The following is a 24,888-nucleotide window of genomic DNA, read 5'->3' on the forward strand; positions in this document are numbered from 1 at the left end:
ATTTTTATAATTAAATAACGATTATTTTTTTAATTTAAGCAAATTATGATTAATTGAATATACGATACAGGCCGCCCCAAAACTCGCTCACTACAGAGAAAATATTAAAATGAAACTTCTAATTATCGTTTTATTATATTATTATTATTATTATATATATATTTTTTGCCTAGTTGCGGGTTTAATTTCTACGGGATGGAAGGAAAACAAACAAAGAGTTGCATAATATTTATGTTCATAGAGGTTCAGACATCTCATAGATGTGTTGCATATAAATTTGATCGGCTCTCCCGTTCTTGGCACTCATGGAAAAGTCCACGAGAGCACCCCCTCAGTGGTAGACAAAAAAGAGCTATTAATAAGGAAATGCAAAGCTGCGCTGATAAAAACTTGTAGCGAGTCCAAAGAATTGCTTATAAAAGCTGTCATAACAATGTGGAAGATGTCGCGGTAGCATTCATCACATTTCTCGAAAGGTAACACGTTTCATTTGTATGTTCACCTCGTGCAGTATTTATGCAACAGTCTGTAAAAAAAAGTCATATTAAGGCCACCTGAGAATTACCCAATCTATCCGTGTGTATTACATCTGTAACTGCGTTCCCTGGTCAGGTTGCTGGACAAAAAAACCCGAGATTCCGGGGGAGGGGGGAGAATCTTGGTATTCTCTCCTGAGACAGACTAAATCAGCTGCGGAGTGAATAAAGCCGATGAAGTGAATGTGAACCCGAGCCTTTTCCACTCAGTGTGAGGAGGAGGGTGTTATAACCATTGGGCTACTGCGAAGGCTAATGGTTTCTCTAAGATGAATTCGTTCAATATTTTGTTTTCAGTTTAAGTACATAGGTGAGTTGGAAAGAGCGATGGCAAAAATGTATTGGCAAACAAGATATACCGAATAATGTATACATGGTTTCTATTGTTTGTTAATAAACGATATAAATTTCATTTTCCTCCAGAAACAGACTTGGAACTAACCCTATAATTCTTGCCTTAAGACTCTGCTGAACGAAAAATCAGTGGAACGCAGGATGATCTCCTCCTCCACATTTATGACGCTTGTAATTTAATTCGGAGCTCATCTAGAATTTTTGAACGTCTGCGTCAGCGAGTGTTATGTCGATGCAAGTTGTGTTGCCAAATTCGAGTTGCCATGCCAATTCGAGCAGCTTCTATGAATGCAAACATGGTGAAAGACTACTTTAAAATCTGCATTAAAGAGAGCTAATTACACTCTCTCTTCCTCTTTTACCTGAGAGCATACATCCGTTAAAGACATTTTTTCCCTATTTCTTTGAAACACAAAAAAAAGGGCTGTAACTAGAAAAGGAAGCATTTCCAGACACATGATTATATGAGCGTTTTTACTTGCTTTTTGTACCTAGAACTACCTCTATAATTTTGTTGATGTAATTTAGAAACACCCTGTATAACCAGCTGTTACTTTGTGTCGTAAATGTCATTCCCTATAACTCTGTCAGACGCCAAAGCATTCTAGCGAGCAACTCGAAACTCTCAGAAGTGAAGCTAATAGCTTCGATAAGCACAATATATGTATTGGCTTGTATGAGCAGTTATCTCCATTTATAGTCATTTCTATTTGGATACTGGTTTATGAGTTCGCACTGCTTTTAGAAGTCAAATCCTGAGATATCGGCAGGAACAATTTTATAACTTCTCAGATTAATATTTGTTTTGTTTATCTTTGGAATTTGTTAACCGATATTTATTGCGCCTTGTTTCAATTATTACATCGCAGATAGTGTAATTTAGATATCGCATGCGAATACATCAGCATATTCCGACTTACGTTTTTGCATTTTTCAATAATGGGGATGTTTCACGGTCATTTTGACTGGCGGTCACAAAAGTTGATCAAGCAAAAGAAATTAAAAGGTTTTGATTTTTAACTTTTACGATATCTTCCATAATAACGATAAGAAAATAGGGTATATACCAGTTTTGAAACAATAAATTCTAGACCCCCGCACACACACACGTGACCTTTAAACACCATTCCAAAACCGGCAGTCGGGTCGGAGTCCCTTACTCCTCGGGCCCTCCGTGGTGGCAGTATGGTAGTTTTGCCACTGGTGTGTGTGTGTGTATGTATATATATATATATATATATATATATATATATTATTCTTTTGTAATATGATAATTCATGTTGTATTTTATTTTTAATATGCTTTTGTAGTAGTTTTACTTAATTTATTTCTATCTCTAGCTTTTTCTGTTGTCCCAGTAGCTGTTTTAGCAATGCATGGGTACGAACAGAGTACATATTGTTATTCTTTTTGTATTATCGTTCTATTGTGGTTTATTCCGTTTTTGTTCATTTTCTTAATTACAAGTATTTTCTTAATTACATGTATTTTCTACACATAGGTATTATAGTTAATACATTACTGGTCTTTAAGCTAGCCTAATCTCGGTTATCTTAATTTTCCATGGCCTAACTTTCATAGGCCATGGAAAATTAAGATAACCGAGATTAGGCTAGCTTAAAGACCAGTAATGTATTAACTATAATACCTATGTGTAGAAAATACATGTAATTAAGAAAATACTTGTAATTAAGAAAATGAACAAAAACGGAATAAACCACAATAGAACGATAATACAAAAAGAATAACTATATATATATATATATATATATATATATATATATATGTATATACACTGTGCTGCCACTTTATTAGGTACACCCCTGCTGTGCACACAAATGGTCTGTCACACAATGTTGCAAGTCACATGACCACAGTTGTGGATATAAATGCAGCAGAACAACCTTTGTAATATCAGTTAAGCATACAAACCGTTGCAAGAATGGGAAAAAGGAGTAAGCTAACGGACTTCGAACATGGCATGGTAATAGGTGCAATACGTGCTGGACAAAACATCTCTGAAAGGGCAGTTCTCCTGAAATGTTTACGCACCACAGTTTCAAGGGTGTATCGAGAATGGTGCAACGAACAGAAAACATCCTCTGAACGGCACCCCCTTGGAAAAAAATCGCTTGTTCATCAGAGAGAGAGGTCAGAGAAGGATGGCTAGAATTGTGCAAGCAAACAGACGGTCCACAATATCGCACATCACGTCAGAACACAACCCTGGTGCGCAGAACAAAATATCGCATTGGTCCACTAGTCGCACTTTGTTGCAAATGGGCTACAACAGCCGACGGCCACATCGCGTACCTTTGTTTTCAATGAAGAACAAGAGAGAACGCCTCCTGCGAGCACAGCCGCACCACCACTGGACTATCGAGGATTGGAAAACAGTTGCTCGGTCTGATGAGTCGAAGTTCCTGGTGCCTCATGTTGATGGAAGGCTCAATTTGGCAAAAAAAAACATGAATCCACGGACCCGTTATATCTGACGACTACTGCGTAAGGTGGTGAGGGCAGTGTTATAGTGTGGGGAATGTTTTCTTGGCACACGTTGGGTCCAATGATACCAATAAATTCACGTCTGAATGCTACATCGTACCTAAACATCTTTGCTGACCAAGTGCATCCGTTCATGTTGACAGTTTATCCTCAGTCAGATGGTTACTTCCAGCAAGATAATGCGCCGGTGCACAAAACCTGAATCACTATGGAATGGTTCCAGGAACATGACAATGACTTTTCTTTGCTGCAGTGTCCCGCTCAACCCGCGGATCCCAATCCTATTGAACATCTTTGGGATGAGCTGGAAAGGGCTGTTCGCTGCAGGACTACACCTCCGTCGAATCTCAAGGAACTGCGTTGTCTGCATGGTACTCCATTCCTGCACAACGTTTTCAGCATCTTGTTCAATCCATGCCTAGACGAATTCAGGCTGTTTTGAAGGCTAAAGGAGGCTCAACACTCTACTAGGTAGATGTATCTAATAAAACGGCAGCACAGTGTATATATATATATATATATATATATATGTGTGTGTGTGTGTGTGTACATATATCACGTTCACTATATCTGTTACGGAATGTTGGCATGTCTGTTTGTAGGTATGTGTCGCTTACCCTAATAGGGGGAAAAAATGTGTTAGACCATGCTCAGAGTGCAGTGACGAGTAAGTAATAAATGTAGGTGACTGCTGAGTGAATGAAACTGTCAGTTAACTGTTTGATTATGCACCATATTTAATCATTTTAAAACTTTTATTTTAAAGGTTTTAAAATTATTAAGTAACAGAGGTTCAGTTGACCTTTGATATGTGAGACGATTTTCGCACGTGTGCCCAGAAGGTTACGTGAGACTGGTTGTTTCACGAGAAGTGGGTGCGCATGAGTGTAAACTATGACTGGGTGAATGCTTGTGAAGTGTTAAAAAAAGTTTTAAAACCTGTGTAAGTGGCCACCTGATGTCCATATTTAGAGGTCCACTGTGATGATGAATGAAACAAGGCAAATGTGGGAGTGGTTGTAACTGTTACTTGTTATAATTAATTGTTGTTGCCCTAAATATACGTGAAAAACAAACAAACCAACTTTGTGTTTCTGTATGCATGTAAGAATGATAGACAGATGAATGAATTTGGCACTTAATAAGTGTGTGTTTCTTCTGATAGACCCCATACAAATTCCTCCCACCCAAATTAGATTCAGTGGGAGTCAGCCTTCACAGGACGCTCCTGTTTACTGACCTGTGCTCTTCCCTTGATTGCATGCAGCACGGGTGGGATTTGCTGACACTAGCTGCAGCTGGTCTGACCAGTGTGGGAATTTTCAAAAATGTACCGGTAATCATAGCGGCGATTATCTCCCTCCAATAGGGGAATCTAGCCCCATGACCCTGAGGAGGATGGGCTCTTCCATAGGGGTGCCCCTCTGTTCTTTAACTTCTTATTTCTTGGTGCAAGTCTTCCTATCATACACCGTCTTTTATCTTCATCTTTCCTCCATACTCAAACTGTCGCCCCTGCGCTCTTTTTCCAGAGTTTTTTTTTTTTTTTAATATATTCAGGGGGGTATCGCCCTGGCAAGCTTTGGTGACGCCAGGGTTCGCCCAAGCCAAAGAGGCGAACCCGGTGACCCCTCGGCTAAGTGGCCAGAGGAACAACATACCAACACTATATCTGTAACCACAACATGTAACCACACACTACGCTACGCAGACAACATAATAAATCACACTGTCACAGGCTTTTTCAGAGTTTTTACTGCGACACAGAGTACAATATATACGCGGAGTTGGGGGGGGTGTACCCCGGTGCCCCAAGACATCAACACTATATCTGTAACGGACGGTGGGGAAGTACACATCAAGAAAATATCAACATGACTTTAGAGACTATTATACAGTATGTTTGTTATCTAAAGTACTCTCAGAAGTGTACTTTCTGACAATATCATAACAATTGTCATTTTTAAAATAGCAACCACTGTCATTCTTACAATAGCGTTCATCCATGATCAGAATGACACTGGCGTTCATCCATGATCAGAATGACTGCTTCCAAACATAATACAAGGACCAGGAATTCTACATCTCTAAATTAGATTCCAACAAATGGAGAGGTTATCAACACAGAATCGACTGACACAAGTTAATCGCTAACACAGACAATAGAAATTAAATCATCTCTCAGGACCAAAAAATCTGAAACCTTATAGTCAGAGAAGCGTCAAATAATAAGTTTCCGGTGCCAGCCAGCAACCGTACGCATCTGTGCTGAGGTTCGGTACCTCACATCAACCAAACGTGACATTTCGTTCGTGAATGGTTTAAACACAAAGGTTGCCAATTTGTCATTTCTATCCCATGACACAAGAATTTTTGACAATAAATGTGTATTTATTTTTTTTATTTATATAATTCACCATAAATTAATTATGAAAAATAAAATGGATTTGCGTGATGTTGGCAAACGTTGTGATAACTGAGAAGAATGTGGAAAAGAATTGTTGACCCAAACCATAAAAAAAGGCCCATTGGATGGTTGGAATCTATCCAGTTTTATTAAAGGAGGGAGTAAAGGAAGTAAACAAACCTTTACCCATAATTGTGAGAGCACTCTTGGATTCAAGATAAGTCCCTATGGACTGGTGATTGTGTGCGGATGCATCTTCGTTCACAAAGGGGCATCATATTACTCATAATTACTCATATCACAAAGGTGATATGAGTAATTACTGACCTGTTAGCTGTTGTTTTTGTTGTAGTTGTAGGGTTTAGGAGCATTCCGCGATTAAGGCCATATTGCTCCGTTTATATTGTTTGTAAATAGCATGTGTTGTGAGGTCAATTTTCTGTTTGCTGGACGAAAAACACCAGTTTCGGGGATAAAAAAAAAAAAAAAAAAAAACATGCTACCCTCTTCTGAGACTGACTAATGCAGCCAGGTTGTGCAAAAGGCCCATACAAATTCCTCCCGTCATCGATGTGACTCGAACTCAATTCACCCGGTGTTGAGGAGGACGGCGATCCTACCAACTGTGCTACCCATAAAAGCACCTGTTAGCTTAAATTATGTCTCGGGGGAAATAATGGAGCCACTGGTTAAAGACGTAATCCTGGACTATCTAGACAGAAATGCAGTTATACTGCAGTCACAGCATGGATTTGTTAAGGCACGATCTTATCTGACCAATATGAGTGGCTACTACACTGCTTGACAAAAATTAACAGAACAAAAAGTTTTTCACGAATTCTTAATTGTGATCAGTTTTGCCGAAGGCGAATATTTGATATAATAGGCATCGATTTCTCTTGGATACTCGGTATTTGCATGATGGCATGCAAATACCGAGTATCCAAGAGAAATCGATCTACCACCTTACAGGGCTACACATTATGCAAATTATTCATGCCTATGAAAACATGGGTTGCGACCGCATCACTAACTTCCCGTTTTTTGGCTTGCTCAGCCGGATAGTCACATCTACAGTACTCAGGATGGCAAGCATCGTCGTTTAGATGATTCTTTGAGATGGCGGGCCGTTACCGACTTGAAGCTTGGGTAGTAGCAGGCGGAGGTGCCACTTTGGCTTAATGCGTCACACAATGCCTTCTCAGCACTATGGAAGCAATTTCAGGAGACAGGAACCATTACAAGAATAGCTGGCCAAGGTCGTCCACCAGAACAGACCACTATCTAGCTCTAACAGCAAGACCGAACCTTACGATATACTGTCATCAACTGCCTCTTGAGGTTGCTGCGGCCACAGGTGAAACTTTTCCAACCGGACTATGTTAAGAACGTTCAATTCACCTTCCCTTTGAGATATGGCACGGGTACTGATTACTCCTGTACCTACACTCCACCCGACGATGTTACCATATCTGTTTGGCATCCATGTATATTCTCATTCACTTTTTTCCCTGATCATCAGTACTATAATGTAAAAGTGAAGTAGCATACGATATATTAATATATTATATCCGTACTTTGAATTTATCAATTTAAGTGGACGCTTGTGGTGATCACAATACTCCATTTTTAGTATTTCATAACGTTGACTCGACTGACAATATTTTATCATGGATTTTTTTTCCCCGGTTAAAAAATCATACTTTTAACGGTGTCATTTTAAAAACATTTAGCGAAATAAAAGCCAATTTCCAGATAAGAAATTTTTAGCCTTTATTTATAGCGAAAGCAAATGCCTTTCATAAGCATAATTAACCGTAGTTGTCAGTTCGTTTACATAATTATAACATTTTTAAAATATAGTCGAATAATTTTTGTTTCTCAAAGCGGAATTTTCGAAGTTGGCTTATGAAGTAAATTTTTATTAATTTTACTAAAACTTTGTTTTGATCATTGAAACGCTTTAATTTCTTGCAGTGTTTGATTATAATCAAATGTTGCAAGAAAATTATAATTAATAGACATTATCTTAATTTTCGATAGGAATTGTTTTCATCGTCGTCGATTGTCGAGTATCTACCAAAGGTTTTTGACCTTTCTTGTGTAATGCTGACCTATCGTTGAAGACATCTCGAAAAGTCTGAATGATGCATCTTTTTCACGTTTAATGTAGGGCCGTTGTCAGATCGTTGTCCGATAAATACAATGCGATAGTTGGCTGACAACTCCTGCTTGCACTTTTAAATTTTCAACTACCTCCCTCTCTCTCACTCTCTCACCCGGATTTTTGTAAACTCTGGTTTTTGAAGGATGTCACAGTGTCGTAGTTCACTTTAAGTGATGTCCGTTCACCGGTAAAATACTATTAATGGAGTAATATATCCAAGGGTATTTTAGACCTTCAAAATGTGACGGTTAGAATGTTATTTTATTGTTCTTTTTTTTGAAGACGTCATTCTACTAGTTTACTTTTGCGTTTTTTTTATTTATTTATTTATTTTTTAGGTTAGTATTCCAGCGCTGCAGTTGAAGAATGCTCCATCTTGCGCAAAGATCGTTTATATTCCATTGTCATTTTTGTTTGAATTATTTGACGTGTCTTCGCCAAAGTGTCTCTGTTGGAATTTTTTTATTGTAGTAAAGCAGATATTTTATCCCAGAGAAACGGCGTTAAAGCTTTCATTATTTGATATAGCAACTGTATTAGACACATTTTTCAAATTGAAAGAGTTTTCTGGTTTGGGGATGTATATCTCCTCCCTCAGCCAACTTTCCGTTTGAAAAATGAGTGTAAATTAACATGTAGCCATTCGCTTGGATAAAGTGAATGTTTGTAGGTTAATTTCGAATTTCTGTGTGTAATGTGTAAGTGGTATTTAGTGTCATACAGCACCAGGGGGACCCCTATCTCCGCGAAGTTTTCATTGTGGGTGTACCAGTTCGCTAGAAATGCCAGAGATTTACAGTGTATGGATATTATATATGTGTTGTCGTGTACCGGTGTTCATTTGGTCGTTTAACCGCTGGACCCCTGCTGAGGCCAAACGTTCCCCTACCTTTTCCCCCTGGAGGCAAGCCAGGAACCTAGTAATTTTAGTTTCACTCTGGCAGGTCCTGCCACCTAATTTCCTGAGATTTCAGTGGCTAGGACCTTAAAAAAAAAAAAAAATTTATATTGTATTATATAAATAAATAAATAATAAATATTCATTTATTATTCAGTATATATATACACACATACATATATGTACATATATACACACAACGTGCATATACATACAGCATCAATCGTGAGGGTTGCGGTCGTTTGAGTTGATAGGCCGGGACGTGGGCGAAGATATTTTGGATGTGTTTGAATTTAAGTGTGTGGGGCTTCGCTAGCGTGAAGATAGAGAGGGCAGAGGCTGGGGGTGGGGAGAAAGACAGAAGTATGAGGTCAATAAGGAAGGCAGCCCCAAGTTTCAGTGGGCATGCCCATGCCCTACCAGAGTAGAAATGAGGGTGAAGGGGGCAAGTGAATCGTTTCCCCACCCTAAATCCACTTAATTCAGGTTGGGATTCTCATGGGGCAAGCCTCATCCTTCTTCTTCTTTTATTTTCGTTTTCCTTTCCTTTCCTTTTTCCCTCTTTCTTTTCCCTTCATTCTCTTCTAATGGATTTTCATGACGAGGGTGCATCTGAGATCTTCGTATTGTGGGCAGTCGTAAAGCAGGTGGCTTCAGTTTTCGATCCCCCTCGCTCGTGCAATTTGGGTTATCGGTGAGGCCGAAGCCGAACAATTTCTGGTTGAAGGGTCCATGTCCTGTGAGTAACGAGGTCAGGTGCAAGCCCGGGAAGAACCAGCCCGGTTGCTTTGGGTATATTTTGTTCAGTTTTGGAAAGAATTTTCGAGTGATCTCGACTTTTGTTGTCCCTGTCCATCTTTGCTGCAACTCCCGAAGAAGGTAGGTCTGTAGTCGGGTTTTTTTACATTCTTGCTTGGTTGACTGTGAAGTCGTGATGATTTGCGGCCACTCCCTTTGAGTGCAGGTAGAGCAGTCCTGCATTCATAGCTTCTAAATCCAGGGGGAGCTTGCCAGCAAGCACCTGCAACGCAGGTGTGCTTACCGTAAAGCTCGTGTAGTTGTCAATAGGATGGTCCTATGTGTCGTGTCCAGGATTTTCTTTTTGGTTACTAGTGATGTTTTGGTGTACCATGCTGCAGCTGCATGGGTTATTGTTGGGATGAAGGTTGACTTATAATATAGCATTAGGGTTCGTTTTTTTTCAATCCACAGTCCTTCCTCGTAATCCTAGCCACTAGGGCTGAGTATCTTCTTATTTTTCATTCTTATGTATTTTAGGCGGGGTTTGAAGGATTGGTTATTATCTAAGATAACTCCTGAGTACTTCATTTGGATGGGAGTTGGATGGTCAGGACGCCGTACCTGAAGAGTTCCTTTCAGCAGGATGGATATGGTTTTCGTCGGTGCAATTATTAGCTGTTTTTTTTTTTTTTTGTTTTTTTTTTGTGGCCCAGTATTGTAATTTCTGCATTGCTTCATTACCGTTTTTTTCCAGTTGGACTCTGGAATCTGCCTCAGTAGTAACAATGAGATTGTCCACAAAGGCCTGGGCCTCGGCCAGCCGCAGGTCTTGGCACAGGAATTCGTCCAGCACCATTTTCCAGAGGAGAGACCCCAAGACAGATCCCTGCGGACAGCCGCTATGTACGTGATTTTTTGATAATTTGTATTTATTTCCACTCTTCTGCCTGAAAGGTAGTCGTCCCATTACTTTGTATAAGTTGATGGGTACTGCAGCTTCTCTCAGTTTGCTCAGGACGCTCGGCCACCAAAGTGAGTCGAACGCCCCGGCGAAATCGACCGAAATGACTAATAGATTTTTTTCCTGTAATATGATGACATCCGCGTTTTCCTCTTCAGTTTTAACTCGGATCTGGTCGGCTACTGCTCTAGCCCTCTGCGCATTTATTTGAATTGTTTTTAGTATATTTATGTTCTGTCTATGGGTATGAAGTATTTCATAGACACACAGACACAACACCAATATATTAAAACCACTCACTCCTTTACTCAGAATGTGTGCATACATAGCTCGTTTTAATTATTTAGGATTTTCATGAAGCGCAGAGTTATAAAAGCTAATGTTATTTTGGAAGTATTTCTGATTTGTTCATATTATAAAGAATACCAAACATTTATCAGGTTTATCTAATTTTTTAAATGCCGAGTACATTCAGAATTAAAAAAACTCGACTGCTGTAGAAGAACAGGGAAAAAAAAAATGCTTCAGAAATATCTTAATTACTGCCTTCATTTAGGGACTGCTCAGGGAGTGTTACTCCTCTCTAATTAGATATCGCGCCGAAGATTTTACAACAGACCTTAGTTTAATGAATCGTGTGAAATACTCTAATAGGAAAGAACAAATGTATGTATCCACGCGCCATTAAGTGGGGAGGGGGAGAACATTGTTGTAATTATATGCGTAAGTAGTCTTCTTCACAATGGTATTTTATGGCAGTTTTCTTTAACGTCCATTTTGTTTAACAGAACCTAGTGACTCGTTCGGAAGCTTATCCTCTCAAATGAAGCGGTAAAAGTTTATTTCCAACACACGCAAAACTATTTTCTGTAGTACAGGCTCTGATCTCTAGCAACGTTGGCTGCTTGATGTATTAATTCTCTTAGACGAATTTTGCATCATTTATCGTTTTGTATTTTTCTAACTGCAAAGAAAGGTGAAGAAATTGCTATTCAAACCATTTTAATTTTAAATGGGTAGCTAGTTACTGAGTTTTGTCGTAGATATTCTTCCAGCGACGGCAGCTAAGCCTGCTATTTGGGAGTCTCAAATGCTTATGGAGGTAGGGGGGGAGGAATTTCAGCGAAGGCTGATCGTCAGCTCTGCTTTGCTATACTGTAATGGTAGATAACTGTAAAAAGACCAGATATTAGACTAGTGCTCTGTTTTTGTAGTGTGTGTGTGTATTGTTTTGTTGTTTTAGTTGTTTCTGACCACTTAGCTACAAGGAAGCAGCGATAATGAGGAAAGCTGTTTCTTGGTACCCCTTCTCAGTCGTTCTGCTACAGCCAGATTCTCTGCTAGAACATTCGATGGTAGTACTGTTAGCAAGTCTAGGTATATCCCCATGTGTAGAATACTGCGCCTAGTATACATGAGGCGACCTGTGAACATGGGTCGAGGTGTGGTATCCATACCCATACTTAGGCCTCCGTAGCCGAGTGGTCATGAGTGAGGTGCAATAGCACACGCGCTTTGAATAGCCCGGGGTTCAAGTCCCCTGACTGCTAAATACGGTCGATCTGCCAACTTGCACTGGACCAGCGTTGCCGATTATGGTCCATTTCCCTCAACATGAATTGTCGAGGAGGCTTCATAGTGGCTGCTCCTTACCCTACCTTTTTACCCATATTGCACGGAGGAATAGCCAACCCTCTGTGTTACTATGTAATACAAGGTGGTAGATGACGGTCATTACCTGGTGAAATACCAATTTTTTGCTTATTGAACCCGAAGTGGTGAAAACCACGTTTGGTCTCGAGAGAAAAGTTCTGGCTTATCTTGACCTCTTGTATCATGCACTATGTGTCGTATCCTTTGAGATAATAACAGCCAACAGGGTAAGCTTTCTGATCCACTATTCTTTATATTTCAATATGTGGACATGTGTATGTCTCGTATCTCTGTAAATAGTACTACTATAAAAGGGTCAGAAATGTGATTGGTGTAGGTTTGTGCCGCTTGGCTACCCAGAAGCATCAATCACTTGTAGAAACGATTCTGGGTACTCGCCCACACCACGGGAAGGTGGGCCAGTCCATGTAAAGCATGTACTGTCTCCAAAGAGACTCTGACCCACCTGGTGTTACCAGAAGGTAGGCCAGGATCCTCCATTCCAGAGGGGGGGAAAAAAGCCCACCCATGGTGGGCTTCTTTTCCATGCGGAAAAGAAATAAATAAAAATGAAATAATAAATGAAGTAGAATAAAATAAAATATGTATAATAAAAATAAGATAAAAATAATAAATAAATAAATAAAAATAGATAAAAATAATAAATAAATAAATAAAAATTAAATAAAAATAAAAATAAATAAATAAAAATAAATAAAATGAAATAAAAAGAAAGAATGTAGTGGTGCTGCTAAAATAAAAATTAGAAGAAAAAAGAGAGAAAGAAAGTAGTCGTGCATAAAAAAAAAAAAGCAAGCCGGTGATGCTGATAAAATAAATAATTTTTAATTTTGTCTACACACCTAATCCAGACGAAAAATCACACTTCTTGAGGATTTCAGCTTACATATTCAACAATTATTAAAGGAGATATTAATAATAAAGGGGCATGATGGCCCAGTGTTTTAACGCCACAATCTTCCTGCGGACCCGCGGGTAGATTGTGGCGCCATTTGGTTCGCAATGTTCCATATGTTTCCCTCTTCCTCCTGGGTAGTTCCCGGGAGTGACACCAGATGGTGTCACTGCCGGGAACTACCCAGGAGGAAGAGGGAAACATATGGAACTACCACTGGACATAAGCCGAAGCTAAACAGGTCCACCATCCATAGATCGATGATGTTGCAGAGAAATATTAATCATACTGCATCGAGTGTGGCTCAGGATAAAGTCACTCGCGTTCAGGCCTTAGGCAGGAGACCTTTCTCTTCGAGGAAGACAGTGGAGCAAATGGTGCTGTCCCTGGTATGGCTACCACAAGAGAAGGCCAAGCCCATCTCTGGGAAGACTGAAAGTGCTTCCTGCGCAACTGCGCTAGTGACCATCCAGGAAGGAAGAAAACACCACCGCATGAAGTGGAGCATCGAAATTATGTACGGATCTTTGCAAGGAGAGTAGTTTTGATTTCAGTTTGACGTTCTTAATTCTGTCATACCAAACCAGAGCAGCAAAAGTTGTAATAGGTATGAATACTGTCTTGTAATACAAGAGAAGAACTCTGCATCCAAGCCCCGAGTCAGTTCTTGTAATCCGAACAATAGCCATAGTAAATTTCTTGATTTTATCTGTTAGGTGGTTTACATGGAGAGTAAAATTGAGTCTATCATCAATGATCACACCAAGATGTTTTAAATGCTTGACATATGGTATTTGCTTGTTAGCTATTTTCAAGGTAGGAGGATGATGGATATTTAGTTGACTTTTATAGATCATGAGCCGGGTTTTGGATGGAGATATTTTAAGTTTGTTGGCAGTTGCCCATTTAATGAGATCCTTTAAGACCAGAGAAGCTCTTTCTTGAGTTTGTTGCCTGGAGTTGCCTGAGAAGACAATTACAAGGTCATCAACATATGCAAATGGAGTAGCAAAATCAAAATGTCTGGTTAGCCTGTATTTAGTGTGATGTTCCAGAAGAGCGGCCCCAGAAGAGAGCCCTGAGGACATCCTCTATTGACAGCTCATGTTATGCTGCAGGTTTTTGAAGTAACCTGTATAGATCGGTGATCAAAGTAGGCTCAGATAGCTTGGTACAACTGAGAGGAGCATGAGAAGTTCCGAAGACTTGCGAGGGCGCTCTCCCACCCGAGAGTGGGAGAGCGCCCTCGCTCCCACGCTCTCCCACCATAAAGAGTCAAAAGCACCTTCGAAGTCTATGAAGATGGCCATTTCATATTTTGATGTGGAATTCTGGATGTAATATTTTAATGCAAGAAGTGCTTCTTCACAGGATTTGCCTTTAACGAATCCATACTGGTGAGGTGAAAAGACGTCTTGAGCTTGGAAAAGATCATAGCTTCTTGGGGCGAGTAGTCGTTCGTAGAGTTTCCCCAAATTCGGCAGTAGAGAAATGGGGCGGAAGGCTATTGGGTCTGATGGGGGCTTGTTGGGTTTTTTTAGTAGTTTAATGCATTGTTCCAGAGATGGGGAAAAGTACCACAGAGAAGACATTTGTTGAAGAGATTTAACAGGATGTTAGGATAAGTTTCTTCGAACTTCTTAATGACAGTATTCTCCAGCAATCAGGTCCAGAACAGCCGACCGGGCTAGCCGCGTGGGTAAAAGTACCTGCCCGGCAACCCAAAGGTCGCGGGTTCGATTCTCGCCTCGGGCTTGGATCAAAGTACTGCAAAAAACCTTGGGAGGTGCAATATGGCCACAGAAGCCGATGTGCCAACAACTACCAAATCAAAAAAAAAAAAAAAAAGGTCCAGAACATTTTTGGACATTGATTTTATTTGAAGCTGTTTGAAGCCCTTGTTGAGTAAACAGGTCAGTGTCCACAGTGGAGGAGTATTGAAGATTGAGAGTTCTTGTTATGGATTGAGTGGGAGAGTCTGTTGACTGATCATCTTGAGGGAAAAGTTTATCCAGAATCATTGTGACAGTATCGTGCCAAGTTGTGGTTTCAGAGTCACTATTTTTGTTCACTGTTGTAAGCCGACGGTACTTATGGGCTTGATACCCATAAGTTCTGTTTCTGTTCTGTTCTGTTCAAAAAGAAATTTAAATGTCTGTTCTGTTCAAAAAGACATTTTAGAAATTTTGCAGGGAAGCCAATGACCCAATTTGTTGATTTGGCTTTATATCCTGTGTTAACTCTGAGATTGATGGATTCTTTGACTTCATCAAATTTGAAGCCAAAATTCTGTAGGTTCTTCTGGTATATGTCAGATATGATATCATCTTTTGATAATTCTTTGGAAACATCATACAAAAGTATCGTGGGATTATTCATCTTCGGCTTGGCTGTAGAGAGACCTTGTTTGATAATTGTCTCAGAAGATGCAATCTTGTCTAGATCATCAGAGCTAGTGGTTTCCAGAACAATGCCTGTACTGGGATTAGCTAGTATATAACTCGCCGCCTTTGCACCAGTCGTGAATGGTAGTGAGTGGGTGGGGGGGGGGGTGGATTTCAGTAGTGTCTATAAGGAAGGCATTTCCATGGCCATGTTATACCGAGGAACGGGTATGTCTACTGTTTTCTCCATACATATTAATAATAATAATAAAAATAATCGATTCAAACAATATATTTCCTCCCAAATATCTACCCCAGTGTATCGTTAATAGTCAAACTAATAGAAAAAACTTATCCATGAAAAGATTCAACCCTCCAGTCCACCAAATTATTAATTCATTTCACAAATATGCGTGATCTCAGTTAAGCGTACGTTATGCCAAACCCCATTTAATTTTTCTGACAGAAACTCAATTATCAGCACTCATATGGTTTGCCCTTATTATTCTCAAGCCTGTGACTACTAAATACGATAAATATTTGTATTGACGATTTATTGGCCGACCGGGCTAGCCGAGTGGGTAAAGTACCTACCCGGCAACCCAAAGGTCGCGGGTTCGATTCCCGCCTCGGGCTTGGATCAAAGTACTACAAAAACCTTGGGAGGTGCAATATGGCCACAAAAGCCGATGCGCCAACAACTACCAAATCAATCAATCAAACCCTTATTATTCGCTCAACGATTCATTTCGCTTTAAAAAGTGGTACTTGTATGTACGTATATTCCTTATTATCTGACATTCCTTATCAAAAATTTCTTAATCTGGAATCTTCTCAGTTTGACCTCCTCTGGTGTACAATATCTTTATCCTGTTGTGTCTGATTCATCTGTTACCTCTGTTGTTTTCTCCAGCCTACAAATCACCCAGAACTTTTTGACGTTATATCTTTGAAATTCAGCTTTCTGAAAACTAAGTTCTAGGCCCGAAGAGTAGTACATGATAGTGAATTGCCTTGGTGATTTTAAAAGTTTACCAACGTAAGCAAGGGTTATGGATTTTAAAATCCAGAGGTGAGTTTTTGAGTATTATTAGTAATGACCAAACAAAACTCTTTCATTTACATAATACGAGACAATTCTAATTTCTTCTTCTTCTGTCCCTCCCCAAAGTTTTCTTTTTCGCACCTGGAATCGGTTTTTGTCTAAACAGCTGTTGACTCTGTACAAATCGAAAACCTGCCCCACTATGGAATATCCTTTCCTCACAATTGAATCTAGGAAATACACAATTAAAACTCGATACTTAAAAATTTATTAAAAGTGTTAAATATGTACAAGGCGTATTGTTGTATATCGCACATTAGGATCACCAGTAATGTGTATATATGTATGTATGCAATAATAGTGATTATTGATATTTATTCGCATACTTTTGACCTAACATTTATTATAACAAAATTAAAAAACTTGACCGATTTAATTTATTAATAATTCATGCCACTTACTCCAGAAAGAGACATCATGGAAATTGTGCTGTATATAACATAACTCCTTATATACACTGTGCTGTCACTTTATTAGGTACAGCCCTGCTGTGCTTACAAATGGTTTGTCCCACAACATTGCAAGTCACATGACCACAGTTGTGGATATAAATGCAGCAGAACAACCTCTGTCGTATCAGTTCAGCGTACAAACCGTAGCAAGAATGGGGAAAAGGAGTGATCCAACGGACTTCGAATGTGGCATCGTAGTAGGTACAAGACGTGCTGGACAAAGCATCTCTGAAACGGCAGTTCTCCTGAACTTTTCATGCACCACAGTTTCAAGGGTGTATCGAGAATGATGCAACGAACAGAAAACAACTCAACGGCACTCCTGTAGAAGAAAATCGCTTGTTGATGTGAGAGAGAGGTCAGAGGAGGATGGCTAGAATGGTGCAAGCAAACAGACGGGCCACAATGTCGCACATCACGTCAGAACACAAACTTGGTGCGGAGAACAAAATATCGCAACGGACCACTAGTCTCACTTTGTCGCGAATGGGCTACAACAGCCGAGGCCACATCGCGTACCTTTGTTATTAATTAAGAACAAGAGAGCACGCCTCCTGTGGGCACAGCAACACCAGCACTGGACTATCGAGGATTGGAGAACAGTTGCTTGGTCTAACGATTCGAAGATCCTGGTGCATCATGTTGATGGAAGGCTCAGAATTTGGCAAAACCAACATGAATCCATGGACCCGTTATGTCTGACGACTAATGTACAAAGTGGTGGGGGCAGTGTTATGGTGTGGAAAATGTTTTCTTGGCACACATTGGATCCATTGATACCCATAGATTCACGTCTGAATGCCACATCGTACCTAAACATCGTTGCTGACCAAGTGCATCCGTTCATATTTACAGTTTATCCTCAGTCAGATGGTTACTTCCAGCAGGATAATGCACCGATGCACAAAGCCCGAATCACTATGGAATGGTTCCAGGAACATGACAATGACTTTTCTTTGGTGCAGTGACTCGCTCAGTCCGCGGATCGCAATCCTATTGAACATATTTGAGATGAGCTGGAAAGGGCTGTTCGGTGCAGGCCTATACCTCCGTCAAATCTCAAGGAACTGCGTGACACACTCATGTCTATGGTACTCCATTCCTGCACAATGTTTTCAGCATCTTGTTCAATCCATGCCTAGACGAATTAAGGCTGTTTTGAAGGCTAAAGGAGGCTCAACACACTACTAGGTAGGTGTACCTAATAAAGTGAGAGCACAGTGTATATTAAACTGATTATTCATTACTTAATAGTGATTCAGGGCAAAAGCCTCGGATAGCGCTAAAATTTGCAGACATATAAGTTAATGCAAATGCATCATGTCTATTATGCAGTAAATTAATCGAAATTATTATGGGGCATAATTTCATTACATCTGTGAATTGCCGCAAGGATTCTATTGGGTCTCTGCTTCGGTATCACGTGGGTCTTTGTGGAGTCCATTCCTTCGAATTCTGTTAGGGCCTTCTTCCACTCGTCTTCTATTCTGGATATCATGACCTCGTCTCTTACCCCTTCAGCTGCTCTGGGTTCTATTTCTTCTTGCACTTCCTTCTCTGGTTCCATGTTGTCCACATTCTTTGTTCTGTGTAATTGGTAGCTCACATCCTGCTTAATTTTTTCAAAGATTGGAGGAGCTATCAGGTTGCTCTGACGAAGGGCCTTCTCTGATCAGCTGTTCACCGTTCGGTGACCTGAATAGCCGGGAATCATTCCAACCACCTGGTATGTAGTCTAGACTTGTACATTGTCATATCAGTCTAGCTTGGTTATTTCGTAATATGTTCGCATGATGTACGTATTCATATCGATGCTCCCCTTCATGCGTTGGCGTTTTCTTCCTTCTCTGGTTCCATGTTGTCCACATTCTTTGTTCTTTGTAATTGGTAGCTCACGTACTGCTTAATTTTTTCAAAGATTGGAGGAGCTATCAGTTTGCTCTGACGATGGGCCTTCTCTGATCAGCTGTTCACCGTTCGGTGACCTGAATAGCCGGGAATCATTCCAACCACCTGGCATGTAGTCTAGACTTGTACATTGTCATACCGGTCTCTAGCTTGGTTATTTCGTAATATGTACGTATTCATATCGATTCTCCACTTCATGCGTTGGCGTTTTTTTCCTTCCGGGGTGGTCACTAGCGCAGTTGCATAGGAAGCACAGTTGGCTGGGCTGGTTAGTCCTGCCCTTCCCTTGTGGTAGCCAAACTGAGGACAGCGCCACTGGCTCCACTGTCTTCCTAGGGAGACTGTCTCCGAGTTTTCGAGGCGTCCCTCTGCCTAAGGCCTGATACGCGTGTGACTTTATTCTGCGCCACACTCGATGCAGCATGATTATTACTTATCTTCGGCATCATCATCCATCTATGGACCTGTTTAGCTTAGAATTACGTCCAGTTGTAATGTTAGTTCTTGTGGCCGACACCAAATGGCGCCAATATATGTCTCAGCCGTAACTTGTACCTTGGGGTAGGCGGGTTTAGTTGAAACGACTTTCGCGATGTTTATTATTATTATTGTTGTAATTTATTACTAATATTATAATACCGGTCTCCTAGCGTGATGGAGACTGGTTCGTTTCCACCAAAGCGAAACTCGAACCCAGGTCCGTCAGGCTGGTAGTCCAGTGTTGTAACCACTTTCCATCACAGACCAGTATAGAGTCTCTAGTACGGCGCGATGCTCGTACTTGTAATACGGTGCATTTTCTTTCATCAACTGGTATTTTTGCTTTACCTTCTTATGTATTTTCTTGAATAACTGTTCTTGTCTATGAGTGTACTTCGTCTATGTGATTTCCCTTGTTCCCACAGTCATGATGCTGGATTGTTTCTTGGCCAGGTGGAATCGTTGACGTGTGTCATCTGTTGTTGTTGTTAAGTTTTTAGGAGCATCGGTGACTAAAGCCATGTTGCTCCGTATATATTGTCTGTAAATTGCATTTGTTCTAAGGTCGATTTTCTGTTTTCTGGACGAAAAACCCGAGTCTCCGGGAGAAAAAAAACTATGCTACTCTCGCCTGAGACCGACTAACCTAGCCATGTTGTGAAAAAGACCCATAAAAATTCCTCCCGTCATTGAGGGGATTCGAACTCAGGTCTTTTCCACCCGGTGTGGGGAGCACGGTGATCCTTCCAATTGTGCTACCCACGAGGGCCGTGTGTCATTTTGTTATACCAGGATCCTTGGCGATGTATTTCTTGGTGTTGATTAACTTGGATGGCGAGCATGAGTCCCGTCTCATGGAAGCGCCTTCCACTCATGGGCTGTGCGTTCGAAGCCATTTTATCTATTTAGCTCTTGATGGAGGTCATTCCATGACAGACACTGTAGTGTCTGTCATGCTGTCATGGACCTTCTTCGCGCGTCTTTCTGTCTTTGTTTCTTCTGTCTGTGTGAGTGGGAACTCCTCAACAAGAAGATCCCACTGACGTGTCTCTTCCTTATGGCTTGGTAGATTGGCGCTGTTTTCCTGAAAGTAATCCCTCAGATTCCTAATTGTCTTCTGTTATTCAGTGAGGTATGTTTAACTCACTCCTCCTTTTCGGGCTATGGTCAGATTTTCGATGGCTGACTTCGCTGGTGTTGGCGGCTCTTGGTCATCATTATCCTGATCGATCTCTTTGGTGCAGTTTATGATTCTGATGGAGTACGGTAGTACTGGGATTGCGTAATTGTTGTTGTTGTATTGGGTTTTTTTGGCACAAGGGCCTCTTGGGCCATATTGTGCCTGTTCATGATTTGTTTGTCACTTTGATCACAGTCTATCATACAGATTTATGTGCTTCAAATAATTAAACAGTTCCTCGAAATTTGCTTCATTGCCAAGAATATGAAATAAGGTTAAGGGTTCCTTTAAGTTGGACAGGGAGCTAAAGCTTGATTTTCTGATTGAAAGTTGGGGACATTCTGTGAGGATGTGTTTTATTGTTAGCTGCGACTGACAGAAGAAACACTGAGGAGGATTCTCTCCCATAAGCAAAAACAGGTGAGTTGGATGCGAATGGCCGATGCGGAGCCTTGCTAGAATCACTTCTTGTCGCCTGCTTCTCCTGGAACTAGATGTCCACAGTTGTGGCTCTTTTTTTATCTGCAGTAGTTTATTATTGGTTCGAGTTTTCCAAAGGAGAGACCATTGTTTCCTGCATGTTGTTTTAATGACAGATTTGTGATCGGTGTAGGGAACTTTTATTTGTCTGGAAGATCCAGAGTCGGGATGCGTTGCAGCAGCATCCGCATGTTCGTTGCCTGAGATGCCAACATGACCAGGGATCCAGCAGACGGTAACCTTCTGATTGACTGTTTGATAGTGAAGTAACTTAGATCGGATCTCTTTAAGAATGGGGTGAGAGGGACAAAAAGCATATTGAATGGCAGTGATTGCGCTTAAGGAGTCTGTATATATCAAGGATTGCGTAGTGGTTATGGCTCTGATCATGTTCCCGCCGCTCAGCTTCGATTTTAGCAGGCTTCTCAGGCTCTGTTAGTGTTTCTCAGTGAGGCGGCCTTTGATCTTCTTGTGCTCTAGTTGTTGAGTCTGCATCACCCCCAGATATTTGTAAGTCTGTCCCATTGTCATGGCTTCAATCTCTTCACCGGTCTTTATCTGGCAGTTTAGGCCGAATAGATTTCCCTAATGCAATCCAAGGATCTTATATTTGTTTAGGCCAAATTGCATGCTGATGTTAGTGCTGAAGTCTTCTGTGATCTGGAGTAACTACCAGCTTGGAGTTGATACCAGCACTTCACTAAAATAACATATGTTATTATAGTGAAGTGCTGGAAGCTTAAAATTTTAAATTCAATTATAAAATATATCAAACTTTAAATATTGAACCTCACTTTTATATACCTCCTGATCATCTTCATATCTTTGAAAATCTGAATTTACGAAGGATACTCCTGCTTGCTTTGTAAAAGTTTTATCCGTCCCCTTAAAAAATAAAAAAGGTGTCACTCGTCGCTAAATTTGGAATAATAAAGAAATCTGCGAATTATGCATGGAATCCGTATTGAGACGACGTAGCCGAGTACACAGGACCGAGAGTGCATAGCACGCGTTCCTTGAGTGGACTGGCGTTCAAGCCTGTGACTACTAAATACGATAAATATTTGTATTGACGATTTATTGTAAACTCTACTGACTTCGTTGTCGTGCCGGAGTATAAACAGAAAATTTATTTTATTTTATTTTTATTTGTGCTGTAAACAAATCTTTGACAAATACAGATATTTAATTGTTAAAAAAAAAAAAAAAAAAAAAATACCAGTTTCTTGTATCTAGTTAATTAATTGGCTATCATGTCTGCTTGTCTGCTGGTGCAAATGGGCCTAGGTCCTGGAGGCACGTATGGGATTTAGTTGTTAATATGTATGTCATGTCTGCTGGTATGTGTTGCATATTTATTTTTTTATTTACTTATTAAATCCGTTTATTATTGTAGTAAGTGTTTGCTAACACCCCTTTTACACAGACGACCGGTGAACAAAAATGCAAGAATTGCAGTTATTTATAAAATTTACATAAGTGCGTATATTTACAATATTATTTACAAAATGAAATTATTGACAAAATTAAAAGGGGAAATTATTTACAGTCTGATACAAAAGTAGATGTTCAAAAGTCATTTCATGCTGGTCATTCTATCTTCTTTATCCAAATAGTTTCCTCGGGTGGGGGGGGGGGGGTTCCCACTCTGTAATTGAAGTAAGCTGTGCGCTTCGGAGAGTCTCGTCACTCTGTACTGCTTGCTTTCGGAATATTTCACAGGGTCTATTGCCAGTGAATTGAAAAGGTTGACTGTGTTGCTTGGGAAGAAATTCTTCAGACAGCACAGGTTGGACAGTATAGAATGTAACCATAGGTAAGGATTGTCATATGATATGTGGAGCAAGCAAAATCAAATGTTGAATATACTGTAATGCTAAATTGTATTTTATTTGTGTGGTTGTACAAAGATAAATTTGATTTAACAATGTCATTTAGCAAGGTGCGAAAAAATAGTCTAACAAGACTTAATCGCAAAAATTTCAGTCTGTTGTGAAATCTGGGAAAGCTAGCTTTGTCTCTAAAAAGCAGACATTTGCAAATTAAACATAAGAATAAAGTGCAGTGCAAAGAAAGAAATGCAAAATAGACGCAGCATTTCAGTGTGAAACCCTTACACGTAGTACAGTGGTTGTAACTAGGACTTACAATACCGGTAAAAATCTTAATACCGGTATTTCGGTATTTTTAATTTATGAAACCGGGATACCGGTATTCCAAAAACAAACGTTTTTCTCAATAAATTTTGATGACAATTAGGTGCAATAAAGTAAGGAAAAAAAAAAAAAAACAAGTACTGTAATTACTTGAATTCATGTTTTAAATAAACTTTTATTGCAATAATAAATATTCGGAAAAAAATCATTAAAATACAGTTATTCTAAAAACGAAAAAAAAAAAATAAATACTTATTGTTACTGCAAAGTTTAGTTATGTTTAAGCATCCACACTACCTGTCCGAATAAAGTGAGCTCTTAAGAAACATAAGCAATCAATAGTATGATCGTTTAAAATGGATCTAATTTTGTTACATATATGATTAGCGGCAGAAAACGCCCTTTCGGATTCTATTCTGGTACTATTGTACTGAGATAATCGTAGATGATCTCAGTCCATATTTTCTAGGCTTTGAACTTTTTTAGCAAAAATAGTTAAATGTATTTCATTAATTTCCGACTCAAGTTCATATTTTAAAATCTCATTGGAGTCAGGCAATTTCTTATTTTGGAAAGAATTTGCGGAACACTGATGTTCTGTTCCCTGTTGTTCTTCCCTGGTTGAATTATCTTCATCATTTTCTGAAGGAGGAAGACGTTTTATTCAGCGAAGTATAATTTTTCACTATAGTATCTTTATTGAGTCTGGGAGAGAGCAAAGAGTGGGGATAAGGAATCAAGAAGAGAGCAAAGAGTGCAGTTAAGGAATTCTTCACATATATAAATGCAAAGAACAGAAGGACAAATCAGATTGGGCCCTTATTATTAGATACCACAGCTGAAGTTGCAGATGAACTCATTATATTATTGAAGTGAAGTTGAAAAAAATATATAATTAATGATGTTGAAATTTCAAATGATTACTTAATGAGAACTTTCGCGCCTATAGGCGAGTAAGGCTTCTGTGGTTGATGGCATATACCCTATAATCTTAAAGGAGGCGGCAAGTGAGTACATTGAACCATTAAGGCTAGTTATGAGAGCATCACTAGACTCAGGAGAGATTCCGTTGGATTGGTGTAAATTGTAACAGGAAGGCAGTTCTAGGAGTGTAATGGGAAATTACCGACCAGCCAGTCTAACTTCAGTAGTGGGGAAAACCATGTAGGCAATGATAAAGAGTGGAATTCAGGATCATTTAGATGGAAATGGAATTCTGTAGGATACACAGCATGATTTTATAAAGGGAAAATCATGTTTAATTAATCTGGTTAGCTATTTTGACAGGGTCACTGAAGAGCTGGACTTTGGGAAGAATTTCGACATTGTTTATTTGGATTTCAGCAAAGCATTTGTCTCAGTCCCACATTAGTGGTTACTTTATAAGTTGTAGCAGGCTGGAATCATAGGGAAAATCCTTAGATGATGGATAGCACGATGGCTTGAGGGCACCACGCAGAGGGTTGTGATAAATGGTTATTCCTCAGATTGGGTTAATGTAAGAAGTGAGGTTCCCCAAGGATCAGTATTAGGACCACTGTTGTTTTTGATTATCTTAAATGACATCTATGAAGGGATGGAGGGGGTGAGGTCTAAACTTGCAGA

General features: G+C 39.8%; 1 protein-coding gene across 8 annotated transcripts in view; it reads left to right on the forward strand.

Moving 5' to 3' along the window:
* The window catches only part of LOC150089257 (semaphorin-2A-like), a 1,190,084-nt gene that overhangs the window by 209,189 nt on the left and 956,007 nt on the right, over positions 1-24,888 (forward strand). The window contains exon 1 of one of the 8 annotated variants that reach the window (XM_090388668.1): positions 18,231-18,270. The exons of the other annotated variants lie outside the window; for them this stretch is intronic. The gene's annotated coding sequence lies outside the window, so the exon portion shown is untranslated. Of the gene's footprint in view, positions 1-18,230; positions 18,271-24,888 lie in introns of those variants that run through there. 8 annotated transcript variants of the gene reach the window in all.

This window comes from Mastigoproctus giganteus, chromosome 2, assembly GCF_048544385.1.
Source record: "Mastigoproctus giganteus isolate SK-2022 chromosome 2, ASM4854438v1, whole genome shotgun sequence".
Taxonomy (NCBI): domain Eukaryota; kingdom Metazoa; phylum Arthropoda; class Arachnida; order Uropygi; family Thelyphonidae; genus Mastigoproctus; species Mastigoproctus giganteus.